The sequence below is a fragment of the Megascapheus bottae genome, chromosome 8 (genome assembly GCF_031878675.1).
Source record: "Megascapheus bottae isolate mThoBot1 chromosome 8, mThoBot2.hap1, whole genome shotgun sequence".
Lineage (NCBI taxonomy): Eukaryota > Metazoa > Chordata > Mammalia > Rodentia > Geomyidae > Megascapheus > Megascapheus bottae.
Genome location: NC_143516.1, coordinates 58,628,325 through 58,651,701, shown reverse-complemented (window position 1 = coordinate 58,651,701; position 23,377 = coordinate 58,628,325). Strand labels below are relative to the sequence as shown.

The window sequence follows — 23,377 nt, the reverse complement described above, 5'->3', positions numbered from 1 at the left end:
AAAAAAAAAAAAGCTCAGGGAAAGTTTCCAGGCCCTGAGTTCAAGACCAGGACTGGCACAAAAACAAACAAAAAAAAATTCTAGCATTGGTTAGATTTAGCCCTAAAAATATAAAAATATTAATCCATACCAAAGGAGATAGGCCAAGTTCAAAAATCAAAATATGGTATCTTTATATATGAAGCTAAGCCTAAAAGACACATTCATGGTACATACCTACACATATGTGTATGCGTAACTATACATGGACAAACAAAACAAGAGACTAAGGAAAGACTTGGACAAGGGGGAAGGAAACATGAAAAATAGAAAGTGAAGAATCCTGAAATGTATTTTGGAAGAGTATGAATATTGAAGTAGATTGTTTGCAGCTATGAAAATTAGTGAAAACTTGAAATTGCTTTGGGTAGGGGAAGAAGGGCAAGGGAGAGCAATAGAGGAGTGAGGTTGATTGGCTGTGTCTTAAATGTGGAAATGTAACAAAACCAGCTCTGTATTATAATGTTTAAAAAAAAAGGTTGTGTGTGTGTGTGTGTGTGTGTGTGTGTGTGTTACACACAAGTCCTGAGACTTGAATTCATGACCTTGTGCTCTTACTTGCCTTTTTTTGCTCAAGGTTGTATTCTACCACTTAAGCCATACCTCCAATTTGGCTTTCTATTGGTTAATTGGAGATAAGAGTCTCCCAGACTTGTTTTTGGGGATGGATTGAAATGCATTCCTGAGATCTCAGCCCTCTGAGTAGCTAAAATTACAGATGGGAGCCAGCTTTCCATTTGACTTTGAAAGGAAATATTTGTTCATTTAAATTTTAGAATATTCCTCTCTGATGTAATTAATCAAGGCTTGAGAATCTAAGTGAGCTTAGATAGACCAATTCTGTGTCTATTGCAATTCTTTTGGGTTGGTTGTGGGGCGTGAACTCTGGGCCTGGGCACTGTCCCTGAGCTCTTCAGCCCAAGGCTAGCACTCTACCACGTTGAGACATAGCACCACTTCCAATTTTCTGGTGCTTAATTGGAGATAAGAGTCTTATAGACTTTTCATAACCTGGCTTTGAACTATGATCATCAGATCTCAGCCTCCTGAGTAGCTAGGATTACAGGCATGAGCCACAGGCATCTGACTCTGGTGCATTTTTTTATTTTATTGCATTTTTTTTTGCCAGTCCTGGGGCTTGAGCTCAGGGCCTGAGCACTGTCCTTGGACTTTCTCAAGGCTAGAGCTCTACCTCTTGAGCCTCAGCACTACTTCCGGCTTTTTTCTATGTATGTGGTACTGAGGAATTGAACCTAGGCAAGCACTCTACCACTAGGCCAAACTCCTGGCCCTCTGGTACATTTTTAAAACTCCATTTCAGTAACCTTTAGCTAGTAGACATTAGGAAATGTACAAAAATGAAAGCTAATATATCTACAAACAAGACCTTAGGGAAGAGAATACATAACAGAATACCAAATTTGGGGTTTAAAAGTTACTTTCATCAATATATAATCATGTGAAACACATGTCCCTCTTCCCATTTTTTTTTGTTTTGTTTTTAGACAGTCTGTCTATATATCTCAAGTTGGCCTGAAACTCAGACTTCTCCTTCCTCAACCTTGCAAAACCTAAGATTACGGGGATGAACCATCATACCCTGCTTGGAAGATGACTTTGGATGTTAGAATTGATAGAAACCTTTTAGAAATATCCTTTGCATCTCTTATGATAAGAACCAAACAATAAACTTACTTTCCTTTGTTATCATACCAAGTAATATCTGACCAACGTTTATAATGCTAAAGTATATGTGGTATTGAAATACAGAGCTTTATACAAAATAGGGAACTTCTGATTGCTGACTTTTTCTCATCTGGAATCATCTGATAACTGTATGCAAAGTCTTCTTTGTTGTTGTTTTGGTCAGCCTTGTAGCTTGAACTCTGGGCCTGGGCGCTATCCCTGAGCTCTTCGGTTCAAGGCACAAATTTGTTTCCAGGACTATCTTTGTTGTAGGATTCTGGGGTTCCTCAGAACCTAGTCTTACTCAGATTCAGCAAAGCATAATTAGCGGCAAGTGAAATCTGTGTTCAGTCTGTTGAGAAATTATTTCAGGGTAATTTGGTTAATTAAGCTGCTTCAAAATCTTTCTACACTTTTCTCTTACTCGTTCTCACCTGTCTGCAAGGGCAGGCTTAATGGCATGCTGCTAACAAACCTCAGGTTTAATGACCCATGTATGCTTTGCCTTGATGTGTCACATGGTTCTAGGAGGTTTTGTTTCGTGTATGAATGCGCCAGTACCAGGGCTTGGTTTCAGGGCTTGGGCACTCTCTTAGCTTTCTTGTTCAAGGCTGGGGTCCTATAACTTGACATACCACTCCACACCTGGATTTTTGGTGGTTATTTGGAGATAAGAGTGTCTTGTAGCTTCCTGCCTTGGCTGGCTTTGAACTTTCACCAAACTCCTAAGTAGCAACGATTATTGACATAGGCCACCAATGCCTAGCTCCCCTTTCACCTTTTTTTCTAATCAAGAAATCACTTTTATATATTTGCCATCCAACTATATACTGCAAGCAACTGCTCAGATGGTGTTTTAAATGATTCCAATGATTCAACCTATGCCTACACAAAGTTAATTTACATAAACTTAATCATGTAAATTAATTATGTAAAATTACTTTGAGAACTCAACTATTACATATTATTTTGTTTTGCAAAATAGAATAATCACAGGACAGCATTAGTGGTTCATGCCTGTAATCCTAGCTACTCAGAAGATTGAGATCTGAGGATTGTAAGCCAAAGCAAACCCAGAAGAGAAAGACCATGAGACTCATCTCTCCATTGACCACCAAAAAGCTGGAAGTGGTGGCCTAGTGCTGGAACACCAGCCCTCAGTGAAAGCACGAGGCTCTGAGATCAAGCCCCCTTTCTGGAACAAAACAACAAAAAAGACAAAAGTGAGCCAAAATGTAATCAGCAAGAACAAACTGGACACCAGAGGAAGGTTGTAGGGGAGCCCTGGTGCACGTGCCCCGAGAATCTGAGCAACTCTCTCAAAGTCTAGGAAGTCAGGCCTCCCTGAGAAGAGCACAGGTCCTCTTGGAGGCCATGGCTAATGTTGCTGGACCCCGAATGAGCTCCACATGTGCTGTGCTCATTTCTACATAGAGCCTTTTGGTAACATCCGTATGACTTGAGGCAGTCTCCTGGCAACTGCCTTTGTGACAAGAACTAATTAATAGAGCCTTTAAAATAATTGCACAGTGCTGCATTGGCTCGGATGTGCCCTATTGTGTTCTATTACAAGAGTCCCATCACTTATCTGTTTCCTCCATATGCACCTCTAGGCCTGAGGCTATTTACTCATCATTTCTTACCAAGTGAACAAGGGAAATGATCATTCCATAAAAGCTAACATACACATGAAAGAGGTTTTTTTTGTTTTTGTTTTTTGTTTTTTTTAAAGGGGAATGGCTGGTACCAGGACCTGAAATCTGGGCCTAGGTGTGATTTGTCCCTTAGTTTTTTAGCTTAAGGCTATTCTACCACTTGAGCCATAGCCAGTTGACCATAAAAAAAGCCAGAAGTGGAGCTGTGGCTCACATAGTAGAGCACTAGCTCTGAGTAAAAAAGCTCAGGGACAGCGCCTAGGCCCTCAGTACAAGCCTCCCTCTCTCCACCCTCCCTCTCTCTTTCTCTTCTCTCTCTCTCTCTCTCTCTCTCTCTCTCTCTCTCTCTCTCTCTCTCTCTCTCTCTCCCTCTCTCCCTCTCTCCCTCTCTCCCTCTCTCCCTCTCTCCCTCCCTCCCTCCCTCCCTCCCTCCCTCCCTCCCTCCCTCCCTCCCTCCCTCCCTCCCTCCTCTCTCTCTCTCTCTCTCTCTCTCTCTCTCTCTCTCTCTCTCTCTCTCTCTCTCTCTCTCTCTCTCTCTCTCTCTCTCTCCAGAAAACAAAAAAGGGCACCATGTCTTTGGTTTTTGGTGGAACTCGGTTTTATGAGTTTATTTGATGTAGCTGGATTATTTTGGTTTGGTTTATCTCCTCATGAATGTATTTGGTCTTCCCTTTCCCTGCAGTCTCTTGTGCTGGTTGTCTTTCTTTCTGAGTGTATTATAGAAGAGAGCGTTATCTCTGGATGTGATATCTATCCAGCTTGTCACTCCCACACATCCTGGTTCTGAGCCAGCTCCCAGCTTTGGTGCCAAGCACCATACAGCCTCCCCCGCTATCCCATGCCATCTGCTAGGTTTGCCTTTTTGGGGTACTCCAGCTGCTGCCTTTCTTTTTTCTTTATTCTTTCTTTTTCTTTTTTTTGGCAGCATTTTAGGTTGAACTGAGGACCTCATACTTATTCAGCTTGCTCGCTTGGCTGGTGCTCTACCACTGAAACCACATCTCCAGCCAGGATTTTTGCTGATTGTTTTGAGGATGGAGTTTTGTAAACTCTTCTGCCCAAGTTGGCTTCCAACTGAGGTCCTCCAAGATCTCTTCTTCTTGAGTATCTATGATTAAAGGAGTGAACCCTGAACACCCAGATCCACTTTCAATTCTCTGGACCATAGTCTGCTTCCTGAGCTCCTCTGGTTACTACCAAGTGTGGTCCGGAACTTCTAAATTCCAAATCACAACACCTATGAATGAATCACTGCTTCCCATCTTTCCACTTCCCAATGTGGCACAAATGCGGTGCATTGGTTATAATCTTCAAGATTTTGAATTCCAGCCCCTTGTCTTGGTTTCCATCACAATGCATCTCTCCCAAGGCTCACACCTTCAGTCCTAGCAGCTCAGGATGCTGAGGTGGGATGGCAATTGTTTAAAGCCTACCTAGGCTTCAAATCTCCACTTAACTAGCAAAAAACTGGAAGTGGAAATGGGCTCAGGTGAAAACGTACCATTCTTGAGCAAATACACCAAGTGAGTGCAAGCCTCAGCACTGATGCAAAACAAAAGAACATTCACAGAAGTATACCTCCTAAAAAGCTCTAGCTTACCATTCCTCTGAAAAACCTCATGCTTTCCTTCTTGGAGCATGGTTGTAATGGCTGCTGTAAAGTTCTGTCAGATATTTCAAACATCTGAATTGCCTTAGAGTGTCCATTTCTTGAATTTTTCCCCTTGAAAATTCACTATGTTTTTGTATGTGAAGTAAGTTTGCATTAGAGATGATGCATTCTGGAACCTGGTGAAACTCTGTATAATGTTGATTTTGTTTGGTTCCACAAAGTTCAGCTCAACCTTTGTATGCAACCTTGGTACAAAGTTAGGGCAACAATTTTGTGGTCTTCTTTATGTCTGCTCCTTGTCTGAGCTACTTAGAGGTGAGACTTGTATTTCAGCTGTGACTCATGTTTGAATTGTCAGTCTTAGTCCTGCTTCTCTTTGGCTGAGACTTGTGTTGAACAATCTTTCTGCTCTCCAGAATGTATCCTTCAGTCTCTGGCTTCTAAAGATTCCCAGTTCTCCTGGCCAAACACTTTGGATTCTCCCAACATTTTTATGTCATCAGACATTAAGTCAAAACAACTTTGGCATGACATTTCAAGAAATTAACAGAAGCCAGGTGCTTGTAGCACTTACCTGCAATACTAGCTGCTCAAGAGGCCCAGATCTGACAATTGAGATTTGAAGCCAATCGAGAAAATCTGCATGACTCTTATCTACAATTAACCACCAAAGAGCCAGAAGTGGAGCTATGGCTCAAGTGGTAGAACACTAAGTTTGAGCCAAAAAGCTCAGGGACAGCATCCAGGCCCTGAGTTAAAGCCCCAGGACCAGCACATACATGAGTGTGTTGTGTGTGCAAACACACACACATACACACACACACACACACACACACTCAATTAACAGAAAATAACAGGGATTTCTACCCTTTATTTTTTGTAAATATGGTGGATTTTCACTTTTTCCCTAGTCTTTCTGCCCCAAATTCCTTATCTTTAGTGACCTGTTCTGTGATTTCACACATACAATGGATGTATTACTGTGTTATGCTATAAAGTTCATCACAAATTTCAGATGGATGCTGTTGAGTTCTGTAACTAGAGAGTCTTAGCAGGGCTCAGGTCAAAATAAGAAAACTAGAATTCCCTTCCATCTCTGGTGCAGAATGAAGCTCAATTTCGCTGCCCCCTGTTTAGAAATGTGGGTGCTCTTGAGCCAAAAATTGTTTCTTTATTCAAAATTTCAGACCTTAACAAGTGAAAAAGATGTGTGCAGAGTCTTGTCTGGACTCTGCACCTAAACCATGGGATAATGCAAGTTCAGTGTGGTGTGTGTATGTGTGCTTGTGTGTGCATGTGCCAGCATGTGCCATGCCTCTGCCCACTTGAACTCAAAGGTCCTGTGCTCTTTTTCAGTTTGCTTTCTTGCCTGGTATTTACCACTTACACCATGCCTCCAACCTAACCTTTTGCTGATTCATTGGAAGTAGAATCTCATGCATTTTTCTGCCTAGGCTACATTTGAACGATGACTCTCCACATCTCAGCCTTCTCAGTTAGTTAGAATGATAGTGTGGTGTCCATTGCTTCCTTATGTAACTTTTCCCTCACATGCTCTATTTAGAATTTCACACATGATGTACTTGGCAAGTGCCTGTGAGCCATTTGCATAATGCAGAGCCCAGATATTTCCTGCTTCCCATATTATTTCTGTGACTCTGTAGAGTTCATAGCGATATCAAGTTCCTTTTAATAGCTAACATTCTTCCTGCCATAGCTTATTTATGTAATTATTTCTTGGAACAATGCAGTAGAAATCTTTCTTGCTCTCACAGAATATGTTGAGAAATAACCACATTCTTTGACAATGTGGCAATACTGCAAAATAAATTCCAAACACATTTCTTAAAGATTTTAAATATGAAGCATAATCTTGTGACATTTTTGCATTTTAGAAGTCAGTGTAATTAACTTCTATTGTTTGGTTTCTTTCAGATAAAGTCTTTTACTTTGATAACATTTCATTACAGTTGACATATTGTGTATATTAAGAGATCTCTGCTTGTGAAGGAAATCGAAAGTATTCTCTTTTTTTACTGATATATTTTATTGTTATTGTAAAGGTGATTCATGAGTCAGGTAATGAGATCTTGAGCCATGTCCCCCCCTTCCTTTGCTCTCTCAAAATTTTTCCCTCTCATCCCCACCCACAAGTTGTATGAAATATTACCTCTAATGGAATTTCTATTTCTCACACTTCACATTCTTTTATACAACAAATGCTGTCAGGATAGGAGTATTTGTTTAACAAAGAGTAACTCACTTCATACATAGAAGAGATTTCATATTCATTCTGAATATTAGTCAGAGGTACTGGTCCAGCCAGAAAGGTCTAGGGATACAAATGCTCAAAAAAGCCTCTAATCATCTACCTGCTTTTTCTACATAGATTCATTGAAACGATTTAATTTGACTCCACCTGTATGGCCTGTATGCTCCCAGGGACTCCAGGGTGGGGATTCCTGCTGCTGGGGGAGAATAAGGTTTGGGAACGTTGAGTCTGGAAAGGCAGTGAGGGTGGAACAGAAGCGTGGGTCATGTCCAGGAGTAGCTGCAGGAGACAAGCTTGGACACCAACCCCAGAGAGCCGGATGGGTTGGCTCACTCTCCAGAAGGCTGGCGAAAAAAGCAAACGATGTTACAACAAAAGAGAGCCCAGTGTGGTGGCTCACGCCTGGAATCCTAGCTACTCAGGAGGCTGAGATCTGAGGATCAAGGTTCAAAGCCAGCCCAGGAACAAAAGGACCTGAGACTCTTATCTCCAATTAACCTCTAGAGAAGGGGAAGTGGGGCTTGGCTCCAGGGTAGGGCGGTAGCCTTGAGCTGAAGAGCGCAGGGACAGCGCCCAGGCCCAGAGGTCAAGCCCCACAACCACCAGCAACATCAGCAACAATCATAATCATAATAAGAGAACCACAATCACAGAAAAGCAGGCGCCTCCGGGAACTGCAGTGCAGAGGTTGGTCAGAGGCTGCGCCAGCCCCGGGGTCCCCACACTGCTAGCATGGGTGCTCACCGGCCAGCAGGCCGGGACCTTGGCTTAAGTGAGCTGAATCCCAAACCCCTCCACCTCAGGTTCCATGGTGCACAGCAGATGTGCACCCCTGAGAAAGACATGTGGAGATGCTTGGGAAGGGCCTGGACATGCGGGGTGCTGGTGCCTGCAGAAGCAACCGCTATGATTCCAAGAACATGGGCACAGGGCGCCATTGCAGAGGCGGCCGGGCCTCAGAGTAGCTGCAGTGACTTCTGCCCAGTCTTCCGGTGCTTCACAAGAACGTTAAGGAGCCAGAATCCTTCATACTTGAGAACCTTTCTGTTCTTTATTTTGTTTTCTTTGCAGAGGTACTGGATTGAACTCAGGACCTCTTGGTCTTGCTTGGCTGGTGCTCTGCCACTTGAGCTATGTCCCCAGCCCTGCTTTTCTCCAAGATGGAATCACATAGACTTTTTTCAGCTTGGGCTGGCCTCAAATCATAGTCCTTCAAGTCAGCCTCTGAGGAGCTAGGAGAGCCGCTAGAACCAGGCTGAGACCATGTTCTTCTCTGGCATTGGATTTATCAATCTGTTTCTTGTAACTTCTTCTGCACAGCCTCCAGAGACAGCAGCTTGAGCCCCGGGGCCTTCCACTGATCTGGCAAGTGACGAAGTCCTCTTTCCTACACAATACCGGGGACAGGGGTCAGCTAATGTCTGAAGCACACACCCAGTGAGACCCATCTTCCTGAGACACTGCCCTGTGTGGGGACAGTGCCCACTGGAGCGAGCTCCCCTCCCTGTAGTCTTGAAATGCTTTTCCGTACCTTGTTCCAACTTCATTATTTCACTCTGCTTTCTTTTTATTGTTTTCTTTTTAGCTGGGGTTGGGACTAAAACTTAGGGCCTTGGGTTTTTGCTTATCTTTGCTGCTCAAGGCTAGTACTTCAATGCTTGAGCCATACTTGCACTACAGCTTTTTGCTGGTTCATTGGAAACAAGAGTCTCCTGATTGTCTACTGGGGCTAACTTCAAACCTCAATCCTCAAATCTCAGCCACCCGAGGAGCTGGGATTACAGATGTGAGCTACCAGGGGCTGATTTCTTTTTCCTTCCTTCCCTTTCCTTCTTTCCTTCCCTCCTTCCTTCCTTTTTCTTTTTAATTTTTGTTGTTACTAGATAAACCTCAATTCTGGGACACTGAAGTTCTGATGGAAGATATATAAACCAAGCAGAAATTAAATTCCATTGGATAGATTTGGCTTTTTTTCTAAATCTCAGCATTTTGTGTCTTTTCTTTCACGAAATTTATTTTTATAGCAAAGATGAATATCATACAGAAAAAGGCTCAACTAGAATACTGAAGCTCACTGCCTGGGCTAGGGATGAGAAGAAAAGTCAGTGTAAAATGGGTCTCCCTCGGGTACTCCAGCACCCCCGCCCTGTGCCAACATTCCCTGCGTTTTGCACACTCTTTGTGGTGGAGGCTAATGTCAGAACTATGTCCCTTAGCAGATTCTTCTCTCCCACTTATGTCACTCTTCATCGTTGTTGGGTATGCCACCACACGATACATCCCACCAATTCACACTCGAATGGCTCTGTCATTGCAAGTATACACGCTTCCTTGCAGCAAATTCCATCTCCAGACACCACTGAGACAATGGCCACATGTGATGGTGATATACAGGCAGACTCAGTCATCATCATAAAACCCTACTAGGAAATTATTCAGGCAAAAGGGCTGGGGACATGGCTCAGGTGGTAGAGCCCCTGCCTTGCATGCACCAGAGCCTGACTTCAAATGTCCCCCACAATAAAGAACATTTTCTGTTTCAAAATATGTTCAGAGAATTACAACTAAGTTCTTTTTTACTAAAATCAAAAGATGCCTTTTAAATCTTAAGTCTCATTGTTAAGATGAATGAAATCTCATCCTTCTAATATTAATATCTTTATTAAAGTTTGTGTTTCTACACAAAGTGAGTTTATCCACGAAGATTACATGTACACGGTAAGGGTATGCAGGACTTAATGAAAGCAGAGCCTTGAATGCTGCCGTCCCCAAGTGTCTCAAGTGTGCATGAAGATCCTCATCTCTCCTGAGAAACTAAGTAATGTGTCAAATGGGAAACAGACTTTCATGGAATGTTTATTTTTCTCTGGGACCATGGATGCAGCAACTATAATTTAGAATTTTTAAAAGTTATAGAACTGAAAACACTAAAGCCACCCCCTCTCCCACTGACTTTCCCCTACATTAATCAGAAAACTCAGCTACAGTTCCAGCGCCCAGAACTAGATGGCGCCCAATAGCTGTCAATCTTCCCATCAGCCCTACAGCAATGAAGGACTCAATCAGGACTTGACTTTTCTCCCTTTCTTCCATAGACTGTGGAGGGGGAGGGAGGGGGGAGCACAAACACATGCATGTGCCCTATGTCTCAAGGGAGCCAGGGCCTCCCTTGGCTCTTGGCTGCTGCTGCACTGCTTCAGCCACACCTCTAGCTCTGGGTTTTTGCTGTTGAGTAGAGATTAGAGTTGTGCAGAGGTGTTTACTGGGGCTGGCTTCCGACCTCCATCCCCAGACCTCAGCCTCCTGCGGAGCTAGGACTGCGCTTGCCTAGCCAGAAAGCCTGATTTATTCCCTCCTGTTCTTAATAACTTACTGAGAAAGGCATGTACAAGGAGCTATTCACAGAAAATTTGTGTGTGAGAATGTGTAAAACTGTCCCAGGAACTGCAGGAGACTGAAGGAAAGCTAAAGGCAAGGCCACTGACCAGGACTGAGAAACCCTCACAGACCAGGCCCTGCAGAACCAGGCTGGGCTCTATGTGGACACTATCTGGTGAGTCCAGTGTGCTTGTGAAGGGACTTGCTTCCATACAAGGCACAGATGCAGAACACTGGGCAGCAATTCTGAGCTCACCACAAGAGGGGGCCTCACCACAAGAGGGGGCCTCACAGGATAATGTGAGCTGCATGGCTTCAGCATCTGCTGTGCTTTGCTCTCTCACCAGGCAAATGTGGAGGCCTGCACTCAACCCAGAAAGACAACACACATGGATTGAGGTAGGGTAGCCTCATGCAAAGATGTCCTGCATACACGCAAATAAATGCAGGGTGTCTGACATCTCAAGTTCTCAGCCAACATGGTGGATTGTTATTATTTATAGATTACAGAAAATGCAGTATATTTTGTTCTATTAAATCTTCCTCCTCCTCCTCCTCCTCCTTTTTCTTCTTCCTATTCTTCTCTTTTCTTTTTTCTGTACAGGCATTGAGGCTTAAACTCCACTTCTGTTCTGTTTGCTTAGATTTTGTTGTTGTTGTTACTTGGAGATGAGAATCTCACAGCCTTTTCTTCCTGGGCTTTTTTTTTTTTTTGGAGGGAGAGGTCATGGGACTTGAACTCTGGCCTGGGCGCTGTCCCTGAGCTCTTCAGCTCAAGGCTACCACCCTACCCTTGAGCCAAGCCCCACTTCCCTTTTTCTAATGATTAATAGGAGATAAGAGTCTCTCAGCTCTGTATTGCCTGGGCTGGCTTTGAACCTCGATCCTCAGATCTCAGCCTCCTAAGTAGCTTTATCTCCAATAAATTACCCAGAAAAAGCCAGAAGTGGCACTGTGTCTCAAATGGTAGAATGCTAGCCTTGAGCTCAAAGAGCCCCAGGGACAGCCCCCAGGCCCTGAGTTCAAGCCCTAGAACAGACAAAAAGCAAACAAAAAGAACCACATCTTTTCCCTTTAGATTCTTTAAACTTTCAAATTTCACTGAGATTAGTGTTTCTCTTCATATATATATATATATATATATGGTATATTGTCTCCAATATGTATATTGTCTCCAATATGTAGCAATATTTTTACATCAGGCTTTTTAGGAGGTTTAGTTCCAGCCTCATTCTGAATTCTGTCTGCTCTACCGGAGAAACTCATTTATTTTTGCTTTAGGAAGCAGCTCTGTCCATTTTACACTGGGGCTGCCTGTGCAGCTGCATGCTCATCCCAGGAATTTCAGCAATCTAAAGTTCCACAGAGGAGAATAAAAGCTGAAATAGTACTTAGTAATCAACGCTGTATTGTCCAGTCTGTCCAGCTCCCTGCTTCTCCCGAGCACTGCGTATCCTCTGTAGAAAGAGCTGAAGGGCCCTTTACAGAGCAAGTCTCAGTTTCCTTATTGTGCCTGAGAACCTTGTGGCTCTGCTGCATGCATGAAGGCGTGATTGTCTGCAGGAACGTGGCTTGGTTGTCATGCTGTATGAGCACATGGCTCTCATCAGAGTCTACAAGACTCGTATGGCTGATAAAAGACCTCTATCCACATTCACGTCTAATTTCATTTCCTTCCCTTCTTGCCATTGTGTACTCTGAAATAATTAGCACTGGTGCTCACCACTTAGTCATCAGAGGCCACATGGGTATACCTGCATGCATACATACGCACATACATACACATGCATACATACTGTTTGTAGTGTGTGTGTGTGTGTGTGTGTGTGTGTGTGTGCGCGCGTGCGCATGCACGCTGGTATTGGGGCTTGGATTCAAGGCCTGGAAACTTTCCTAGCACTGGAATTTTCCCAGTTGAGGCACATCTCCTTGTCTGGCTTTTTTGGATAATTGGAGGTAGTCCAAACGACGTTGCTGCCTGGATGTTGAACTGTGATCCTCAGACCTCAGCCTCCTGAATGGTTAGGTTAATAGGCATGAGCCACTGGCCCTTGGTTGTAAAATGATATGTTTTAGTCCTCTGTACTAATAAGGAATCTTGGTTTGCAGAGATACTGAAGAGGTCATTCTTAGATAGCTTGGCAAATGTCACCATAAGTCTGGGCAATGCAGGAATAAGTTCCAAAAAAGGAAAAAAAAACCTATTCCTTAGATATCTACCACCTCTATTAAAAGCATAAATCATACATAGATGTATTCCCTAATCCCAGCCGTATCCATTAAGGATAAAGATTTATAGTCCTTGTAATTTTATCTCAGGTCTAGAACTGCTAGTTCTATTTTTGGCTATATAAATGTGTTACCATTTTTTTCTTACTGCCACAGAAGTATTTGCTTCAATGTCTTCCAGCCACTGAACTCCACCTGTGAATTTTGAGATTTAAAACACAAGAAAACTGCATAGTTTGTTTTCTTTACTGACCTTTTAGGGTTTTTTTTCATCATACTATCATCATTTCCCCCACTGTTCATTTTTAAAATTTTTTTGTTATATATTTGAACCTGTTTCCTTTTTTTTTCCTTCCATTTTTTTGTAATGCCAGTACTAGGGCTCAAACTGAGGGCCTCAAGTTCTTGCGTGGTTATTTTCACTCTAGGCTGGTGCTCTAACATGTGAGCTATACCTCCACTTCCAGGGTTTTCATTGTTAAGTGGAAATAAAAGTCTCTCAGACTTGTCTGCCCACACTGGCTTCAAACTGACGTCCTCTCAGATCTCAGCCTCAGTAACTAGGATGACAGGCCTTAACCATTGGTACCCACTGTAGCATGTTTTGAGGGGGGAGCGGGCTCACTGGGGCTTGGGGGTCGGGGAGCTGCTGGGTTTTGGAGGGACCAGGGCCTGCTTCCTGCCCCAGCTCAGTCCTGAGCCTGGAACCACCTACTCCCGGCCTCCAATGTCACAATAGGATATATGTGTCTTTAGATACTTAAGCTACATAAAGAAAGGTTCTGTTTTCTCTCATACCTCTAATTAAAACAGAAAGCCAAATGTTCGACTCTTGCTAATGACCAAGGTATTAAGAAAGCCAGAGGCACCCTACAAATGCCCCTTGTTATACCTGCCAGCCTAGGCATGTTTTCTTCCTGTATTATATAGATTCTGAGCACTCTTATTCCACCTCTCCTGTGTTTTATAGTATTCGATCTCTAGGAGGGTTCCAAGCCAAGGCAGAATGCATTCAACATTCTCCACAGAACACACATGCTCACACACACATATTCATGCACAGATGAATTACTTCATAGAGATTTCTTCTCATGTAGCATGTGGTAAATAATGCAATTTGAGGTCTCTGTGTTATAAAGTACCTGTAGCAGAGATTGGAGATTTAGCTCAGCGGAAGAGCCCTTGCCCGGCAAGTGCAAGGTCCTGAATTCGGTGCTCAGCCCCAGAAAAAAAGAAGTACCTGTAATTGGGCATCAGCTGCTCACACCTGAAACCCTAGTTACTCAGGAGGCTGAGATCTAAGGATAGAGGCTCAAAGCCAACCTGGGCAGAGAAGGCTGTGAAACTCTTATCTTCAAATAACCAGAAAAAGGAGCTGTGGCTCAAGAGGTAGAGTGCCTGCCTTAAGAGAAAAGTTAAGAGCCAGGGTTCAGGCTTTGAGTTCAAGACCCCAGTACCAGCACTGGCATAAAACAGCACCAAAACCCAAACCAACCAAAGTCATTTATATGGGAGCCAGAAGAGAACCATGGATACATTTGGTAATATTATTGAGTAAGACACATGTGAGCGAGGTTGCCTCTAGATGAAGCGGCGAAGAGGGAAATTAGCAAATCGGCAGGAGTTGCCCCTAAACGTAGAGGATGCTGGATTGCTGGTCAGCGGTCCCTGGTCCTTTGGCTCGGATCCCAAGCAGGCCGGTGGCTGCCTGCGGCCCTGTCTTTGCTGGTCTGTGGGTCCACTGCAGCTGCGTGTGGGGCTGTGACGCAGGAGTTTGGCTGCCTGTCTGTAGTGGCGTCCCGTAGGCTGGCTTTCGTTCCTGAGGGATCTGTGTGGAAAGGAAGGGTCTGTGCTGCCCTCTTGCTCCTCCATGAAAGCCTTTTTGTGTCTGGGACAGAGGTCAGCTCAGATCTTTCTCCTTGCCAACCGCACCCATAGAGTTCCATGGGGATCAAAGACTTGAGCACGGATTGGCTTTTGTGATCACGTCAAAAGCAAATGAATTAGCTTTTGATCACATCTTGCTATTTGGAAATAAGTATAGAATTATGTTTTTCTGTGTCTATATAAAGATGCTAAAATGTGAACATATTTTTGGTTAAATTCTTCTTATTTCCAGAGTTTTAAAAAATATACTAGATCCTGGCCAGGCTCTGAAATCATCTCAGTGACTCAGGAAGCCGAGGTCTGAGGATCAAAGGTCCAAGCCAGAGGGGCAGAAAAGTCTTCCAGACTCTAGTCTCCAGATTAACCATCAAAAACCTTGAAGTGGAACTGTGTGGCTTAAGTGGTAAAGAATAAAAGCTCAGGGATAGTGCCCAGGCCCCGAGTTCAAGCATAAGGACTGGCACACACACACACACACACACACACACACACACACACACACGTACTCATGCACGCGTGTGTGCTACCCTACATGTATAATATATTCTACCTACACACTACATGCATAATACGTAATATACACAATATGTTTATAACAATTTATATACACACTGCATGTACAATATACAGTGTATGAGTGTGTGTAGTATATACATATATATTACATGAAGTACTCATTGCTCATAGCTAGTTGAATATAACTCTCCCTTCTCCCCCCTCAAAGCTTTGCACATGCTACTCAGGTGCTCTACTTCTTCAGCCATGCCTCCAACAGTTTTCTTACACTTTGCTCTGGCTATTTTTTTAAACTATTTTTGTGCCAGTGTTAGGGCTTGAGCTTGTGGCTTTGCACTTTTCCTTAGCTTTTCTGTTCCAGGCTTGCACTCTGCCTTTTGAGCCACAGCTGTGCTTCTGTTTTGTTTTGTTTGCTAGTTTACCAGAGGCAAGAATACCATGTACTCTACTGCCTTGGCTGGCCTCACACTGGAATCCTCCAATCTGAGCCTCTTGAGTGGGGAGGATTACAGGTGTGAGCCATGGTGCCTGGCCAATTCTGTTAGTTTTGAAATAGGCATGGCTTTCTGCTGGCTTTCCCAGCTGGAGCCATGGCCCTTCTGTTTCTACTCTCCACCCTAGCTGAGGGGTGGGAAGTGTGAGCTACCATACCTACCCTTTTCTGTTGAGAATGGGTCGATCTCTCAAATGTCTCCTGGAATGGGCTGAATGCCTCTTGCCTGGCTCAGGGAAGCTATTTTGGAACTGTAAAATATCCAGCCATCAGTGCCCAGATTTCCTTTTGTATTATAGGTAAAATTAATTTATTGAGTTAAACCAATAGCTTACCTTCTGCACTTTAATTCATGTAAACCCCGATATTTTGAAACAAAATATTTACAAACAAACCCTCAATCTCTTAAACATTGAGGGATTATTTAATATACAAATGCATGATGGGAAAATGTCTATTTTCCTAGCAGTTGCCAGGTCCCAAGAGTACTCCTGCAACACTGAAGGTGTTCCAGTGAGTTTAGGTGAGCCCGTGAAGACTTAATCACTGCGCTACTAAAACTGATTTTTTTTTTTGCCAAGTCCTATGCAAATAGGTTTAGTCTAAAAATCCCTTCCCACTGGAACAACAGGCCTTTTTAAGTTGGATGTATTTTCCAAGCTCCTAACTCTCTTGTCACATCTGAAATGTGAGTTGAATTTGTTTCCTTCTTACCTCCTTTTGCTACCATTCTCCTCACAGCCCAGACACAGTAGCCTCATACGTAGACTATTTCTGTGCTTGTCTTTCCCCAGTCCATCAGCAAGACAGAGATTTTTTTAAATGAGTCCAAAGTATTTGATTAGTGAAACTCCCAATACTCACTTTCCTTCCTTCCTTCCTCCCTTCTTCACTGCCTTGTTTCCTTCCTTTCTCTTTTCCTTTTTCTTCTCTTTTCTTTTCTTTTACCTGTCCCAAGGTTTGAACTCAGGGCTTCACACTTGCACAGCTGGAGCTCTACTGCTTGAGCCATACCTCTAACCTGGCTTTTTGATGGTGATCTTTTTAGGTGGAATCTCTGACTTTCTTCCTAGGATAGCCTCAAACTGTGATCTTCAGATCTCAGCCTCCTGAGTAGCTAGGATTACAAGGAGGGAGCCACCAGTGCCCAGACAGTGAAGTAATTTTCAATGAAAGGATATGGACTTATAAAATGTTAATGTGGTTCTTGAAACACTAGTAGTTCTTATGAAGATTTTATTAAACATCCAACGGCTCTAGAAAGGAAAAGAGAAAAATTCTGTAGTATTTAGCTATCATGTGAAATGATTTCAAGTATGTGTAGATTTATGATCTGTCCCTATTTTCTTTCCTTTCTTTATTTTATGGCTTCTCATAATTACTTGAAAGGAGTTTTCATAAACATAGACTTTTATATTTCAGATGGGTTAAAAATGCCTTTGGTAAAAGAATTCAGAGCAAGAATGTTCTCAAAAGCCAGAAGGACAGGTAGATTTGACAGCAGACAGGGAGCCAAGTCTGGACAAGTTCATATTACTTTGCCTTCTTTGAATATTTAGCTAAGCAAAACTCTTTGTCCAGTTTTCTCCCTTGTATTTTTTTTTCTTAAAAATCAGTACGAACAAAGGCATTGTTGGGGCACAACACTGGACTAAATAAAAGTTTTAGGCTTAAGAAATCCATGTCATAACATTAATTTCTGTCTTGAAAGAGGGTTTTATATCCAAATTTACTGTATCTATTTTCTAATTTTTTTGTGTGCTGTGACTGGGGCCTCATCTCATGCTCCTGCTTGGCTTTTTTGTTCAAGTCTGGTGCTCTATCTCTTGAACCATCCTCCTCTTCTGGCTTCTTTCCTGGTTCACCAGATGTCAGAATCTTGTGGAATTCCCTGTCCAAGCTGGTTCTGTTGTACTGAATGCCCTGGGTGTGTTACTGAAAGTGAAAAGACAAAATTCTAATCCTGGAGGAGCCCCAGCCGAAGCAGGGAGATATCATGGGCCACGTGGAGGGCAGGTGGTCCCCTGTGGGGTTTCAGGGGTCTCTCCCCATTTCAGCAGGAGGCAGCCTGCCTCAGTGGGCCTCCTGCACCACTGGCAGTGGCATGGTGATGGGAAAAGTCAACTGTAAGGTGGGTTGAAATGACCTTGCTTAATAGGCCTAGGGTTCCAGGAAAAGAATTTAATTCTGCCGGAAATGAGAAAGCTTCTGTCTTCATCATTCTTCATTGGCATTTTCAATAACTATTTCACAAATCATTATTTCCAACCTTCAGCCTCGCTATTGGGTTCTGTGAGGTGGCCTTTATGTACATTGACTTGCAGTGACAGGACATAGATGTATTGGACTACTGAGGTTTTTTATTAGTATACATTAGTGGTGCAAATGAGGTTCACAGGACTTTTCCACAGCTGCATACAACATAACCCCATCAAATTCACTCCCTATTGCTCTTCTTTAGCCCCTACCCTCTCTTAATATAATTTCAACAGATTCATTTGCTTTATTTTCATATGTGTGAACAAAGCACATTCATCTCCTGCTGAAAATTTTGTTCCAGATGCTACAAGTTTGAATATGATCTCTTACTTTCAACTCTCTTAGTATTTTATATCTACCTTGCCTATTGTAGTGTTGCATTTTCTTTTTATATTATAGTTATGTGTATTATCGTATGATTTTTTTCGATTACCAAACATGAAAGGTACCGTATTGAACTATTTCAGTGTACTTCACTATAGAAGCACTTGATATTAAATTGATGGTTTACTCTCTACTTAGTAAAATCACTAGATTCTATAAAAATAGCTTAAGTTGCATCGTGCTTTTTGCCATCCAACTAGTATTCTAGTTGGATGGCCAATTTCTTTTCTCACTTAAGACCAACCAACATTTTTCTTTATGCCAGGTAAAACCCCCAGGTGTCATATGTGTTACATTTTTATTACAATCATGATACATATTTGCTGTAGAAACTTTGTGCTATGGATAAATAAATTGAAGAAATCATGATCTCTATAGCCCTAACAATTACAGTGTGAAGAAATTTATGATTTAGAGTTTATATGCATCTTTAAACTTTTAATACACAGGGCTTAATATCCAAGTTGGCTTTTCAAGATTGAATTATTTTATGCCTGCAAGTCTGTGAAGAATGGTTTTTTTATGAACGTGCATTTTGCATACTGATTAAATCAAGTAGGTTCTCATGCATTTATTGACCTTTAATTTCCTCTGTAAATGAATTATATCTCTACTTTCTAGTGTACCTATTTTTCTACCAGTGAGTTTTCCTCTCGCTGTTTTTCAAGTGTGTTAGCAATAGAACTACCTCCACTCCCCGCCTGGCAGTCATCAGCTTTCCTTCTCTGAGTGTTCTCCAGTGTCCTGGGAGGCCAGGAGAGGGGCCTCGCGTGGATCGACGTCATGAGCATGGGAACGTGTGGGGTGAAGTCACGGGTATGGGAGGGCTGCTGAGTGACATCATACACGCGGAAGACACATCAAGTGACGTCCTATACCTGGACAACACCTGGAGTGACATCACAGAGGTAGGGTGACACAAGTGACGTTACTGACCCGGGTGACACGCAGTGACACTGCAGACATGGGGGTGACATGCGAGGTGGCCTCACACACCTGGGTGACCTGCAGAGTGAGGTCATACACCTGGATGACACACTAAGTGATGCCACAGACCTGGACGACACGCGGGGCTGGGAGATGTCACAGACGTGGAATGACGCACGAATGATGTCACCGGCCTGGGGGACCTGCAGGGTGACCCCCGCGCACGCCCCGTGCCCGTCCTGTGTCCGGGAAGGCTGTCCTCCCTTGGCCAAGCACGTGGAAGGAGGGCGGAGACGCTGCACGGATTCCAGTGCCAGGCGCTCACACAAGGATTTGGTGACCTCGTCTCCACAGGCACCCGTGTCAGTGTGAGCCTTGGCATCTCAAAAGATGTAAGTATTCAGGCGCACACACGCATGCACATGCGCAATAACACATGCGCGCACACACACGTGCACACACGCACATGCACAACGGCATATGCGCACACACACGTGCACACGCCAGTGCGCAACCGCAGAGGCGCGCACACATGCACACATGCACTCTCAAACACACATGCCTGTCCGTGGTAAGGTAAGTACAGATGGTCAGTGAATGGCTCTTTCTACTTCAGATCACTTTAAAATTCAATGAAAAGAACTTGATAGAGCACCAAGACCTGAAGAGAACAATAATTGATTACAAAAATAGCCAAGATTGGGGCCAGGAGTTTAGCCTAGTGGTAGAGTGCTTGCCTAGCATGCACGAAGACCTGGGTTCAATTCCTCGGTACCACATATATATATAGAAAAAAGCTGGAAGTGGTGCTGAGGCTCAAGTGGTAGAGCTGTAGCCTTGAGAAAGTCCAAGGACAGTAAGGACAGTGCTCAGGCCCTGAGCTCAAGCCCAAGACTGGCAAAAAAAAAAAAAATAGCCAAGATTCAAACGCTTTCCTAAAAGCGGTGGAAAGATACCTTTATTGGCCCACAGATTTTGGGTATTCAGAATCAGAGAAAGCAACAGATACTATATATATATACTATATATGTACTATATATATATATACTATATATGTACTATATATATATATTATATATGTATATAGTGGGTCATGGGGCTTGGACTTGGCCTGGGCTCTGTCCTTGAGCTCTTCAGCTCAAGGCTACTACCCTACCCTTGAGCCAAGCCCCACTTCCATTTTCTAGAGGTTAATGGGAGATAAGAGTCTCAGGTCCTTTGGTGCCCGGGCTGGCTTTGAATCTTGATCCTCAAATCTCAGCCTTCTGAGTAGCTAGGATGACAGGCATGAGCCACAGGTGCCTGGATAATAATTTTACTTTATTAATTTTTCATTCTCTTCTGAAACATTACCGGGCTTAGGAAAATTTTGCCAAATAGGAAAAAAGAGGGGCATCTCAAGCTGAAAACAAAAAGTATGCATTTATTTTTTTTAAATGCACGTCTTAAAGATTATGAAATTTTTTAAAATGGGAAAATAAGCTAGAATGGGCCACTTTCCTTATATTAAAAGCACAAAGTAAAGGCAAAAAGGTCGACTTCTGATGAGGTGTTTTTTGAAAGCCATACTTTAAATAGCATTGATTATAAACGCAAAAAAAATACATGCAATAGAAAAATAAACCTCGGATCCTCTTAGTTCAACTGAGTTTTATTTTTTTAATTCAGCAATTTAAAAAGTAGATAAAGCTTCACTGCTTGGTGAGAAAATCGGAAACAGAGGCAATATTTGAGAACCCGGTAATGATGGCTCTCAGTGTCACGAAGGGCTGTGATTCATGGTTTTCAGAAGGTGTCCAATGACTCATTGGACAACCTCCCTCTCCCCTTCCCCTCCTTCTCAGGCCCCTGCCTTCCCCCTCCACTCTCCCCTCTCTTCTCTCTCCTCCCTCCTTGGCCTCTCTCCTAGGCCAACAACAAGAACAAAATCAGTGATGGGAGTCCTCTGAGAGGAAGCACACCAGCTTGTTTGGAAACCTGATGAGAAGGCAGAACTCTGGAGCTGCGGGGCGGTCATGAGAAGTCAGGGCGACCCCGCGTCCGCCCCGCGTCCACCCCGCGACCGCCCCGCGCCCGCCCCGTGTCTACCCCGTGTCCACCCCGAATCCACCCCCGCGTCCACCCCCGAGTCCACCCGGTGTCCGCCCTGCGCCCGCCCTGGCTCCTATTCAAAGTCCCCTGGACTTCCATTATTGCAGAGCCTGATTTGATTTATGCCTAGTGGCTGACGCCGAGACCCCAAACTTCCTCCCGAGGTTCTAAGTTCATGGTGCAGGGAACGGGCTTCACCACTGTGAATCAAAGACGCGATTTAGCTTTTGCTCTTTTTCCACTAAGGACGGCAAACGTGAACTCGAAAACACTAAACGGAATTAGGTTTTCTAGTGATTGGCTTACTTTCTGAATTCTACAGTCGTTTATCCCATTTTACAACGCGGGTCTGCACACGCACACGTGTGTGCATGCATCGGTCACGCGTGCCTGCGCACGCACACACATCTATCACAACCCATGGACGTACGCATTCTCTCACTCTGCACACGCCTCGTAAGCAGAGATCTGTAGGAAAATATCTGTAGAAAGTGTCTTTCATAATGGAAGAATCCTGAGATCCGCCCCAGACGTGCAGCCCCATCCCCGGGAAAAGTATTTTAAACATCACACACACTCCTTTGCAGCGAAGCCGAGTCGCTGGCCCTGGCTCGCGGGGAGCGCTGGCTCCAGTGGGGAGGAGGGCGCAGGAGGGGCGGACACCGCCCCCCCCCCCGCCCAGTTGTCCACCTGCGGGGCCCAGGGCGCGCGGGGCTGGGGACGCGGTCAGAGCCGAAGGACGCGCCTGCCCCCCCCCCCCCGCCCCGCCCGCGCCGCCGCGCACCCGCCAGCGCTCCAGACCCGGACCCGAGCCGCCTCCCGCCAGACCCGACCCCGGCCGGCCCCGACCGCAGCCGCCTGCCGCCAGCTCCAGCAACCTCGCGGTCACCGAGAACCGAGCCGGGCGACCCCGCGGGCTCCGCTCCGCGGCTCAGGTAGGCGCGCGCCCCGCGCTCCCCGCCGAGCCCGGGACCGCGGTTCTCGCCGCTGCGGCTCTCCCGGAGGCTGCGAGAACCGACCGCTCGCCCCGGCCTCCGCCCCGGGCCCGGGCAGCTCCAGGTGAGGGTGGACGGAGCCTTACTTGGAGGGATCTGGATGGGTCCGGTAGATCTGAACCCTGCACTGCGCCGCGGCTCGCGGACTCGGGGTCCGCAGGTCCCCGCGGCGTGGTGCTGTGTGGTGCGGGCGGCGCGCGCCCGGCTTTAGTCCTGGTGCTGCGCTGTGCACCAGGGGCCGAAGTCACCGCGGCGCCGGGCAGTGAGGACTCAGGGCGGGGGCGGGGGGAGGACGCGGGACGGGGGTGGTGGGGACGCCAAATCCGGCGATGGGGAGGGCGCGGGACGAGGCGGTGGAGGACGCGGGGCACTGGGGACTCACCTATACCCAGATCCCGCATCGCGGGTCCGGAGCAACTCAAAACTCAGCCAAGCGCGCCGGGGCCTTGCTCCTGGGCTCCGGGAGGCCGCCGGGGGACCCGGGTGGAAGCCGGGATGCAAGCCAGGGTCGGGGCCAGGATCGGATTCGAGGTCCCGGGGCTAACGCCCCCGCCCCCACGGTCCCTGGACGTCCACCCCGCACCTTCATTACCCGGAGCCGCGCTGCGGTCCCGGCCTGGAGACCCCGCCAGCCATCCTAGCCCGCTCCCCTGCCGCAGCTCCCTGCGGGGTCCCGAGGAAGTTTGAGGGTCAGGAAGACCACGTTTCCTCAGAGGGAGAAGGCACGCACGGGGGTTTTGAGGGACGGTGGGCTCAGAGCCCAGGGGGCAGTTTCGGTGGAGGGGGCAGCTATGGGGGAAAAGTAAAACCACCCAGAAACTGAGGTGAGGGGCTTGGAGCCACGCTTGAGGTTCTGTAAAAGGAAAGTGATGAGAGCCCCCAGTTAACCCCTACCCTATGTACCCCTACTGCACCCCAACCCGGCCTGCCTGGTGCACACTTTACCCTACATAC

The 23,377-nt window shown here is 45.2% G+C and overlaps 1 long non-coding RNA gene across 1 annotated transcript; it reads right to left on the bottom strand.

Moving 5' to 3' along the window:
* Window positions 1-21,460: 21,460 nt before the first annotated feature.
* On the bottom strand, window positions 21,461-22,668 carry LOC150060001 (uncharacterized). The gene is made up of 3 exons (XR_016536489.1): window positions 22,510-22,668; window positions 21,735-21,896; window positions 21,461-21,628 (listed from the first exon to the last, which is right to left on the bottom strand). It is a non-coding gene; the product is annotated as an uncharacterized LOC150060001 (long non-coding RNA).
* Window positions 22,669-23,377: the final 709 nt, after the last annotated feature.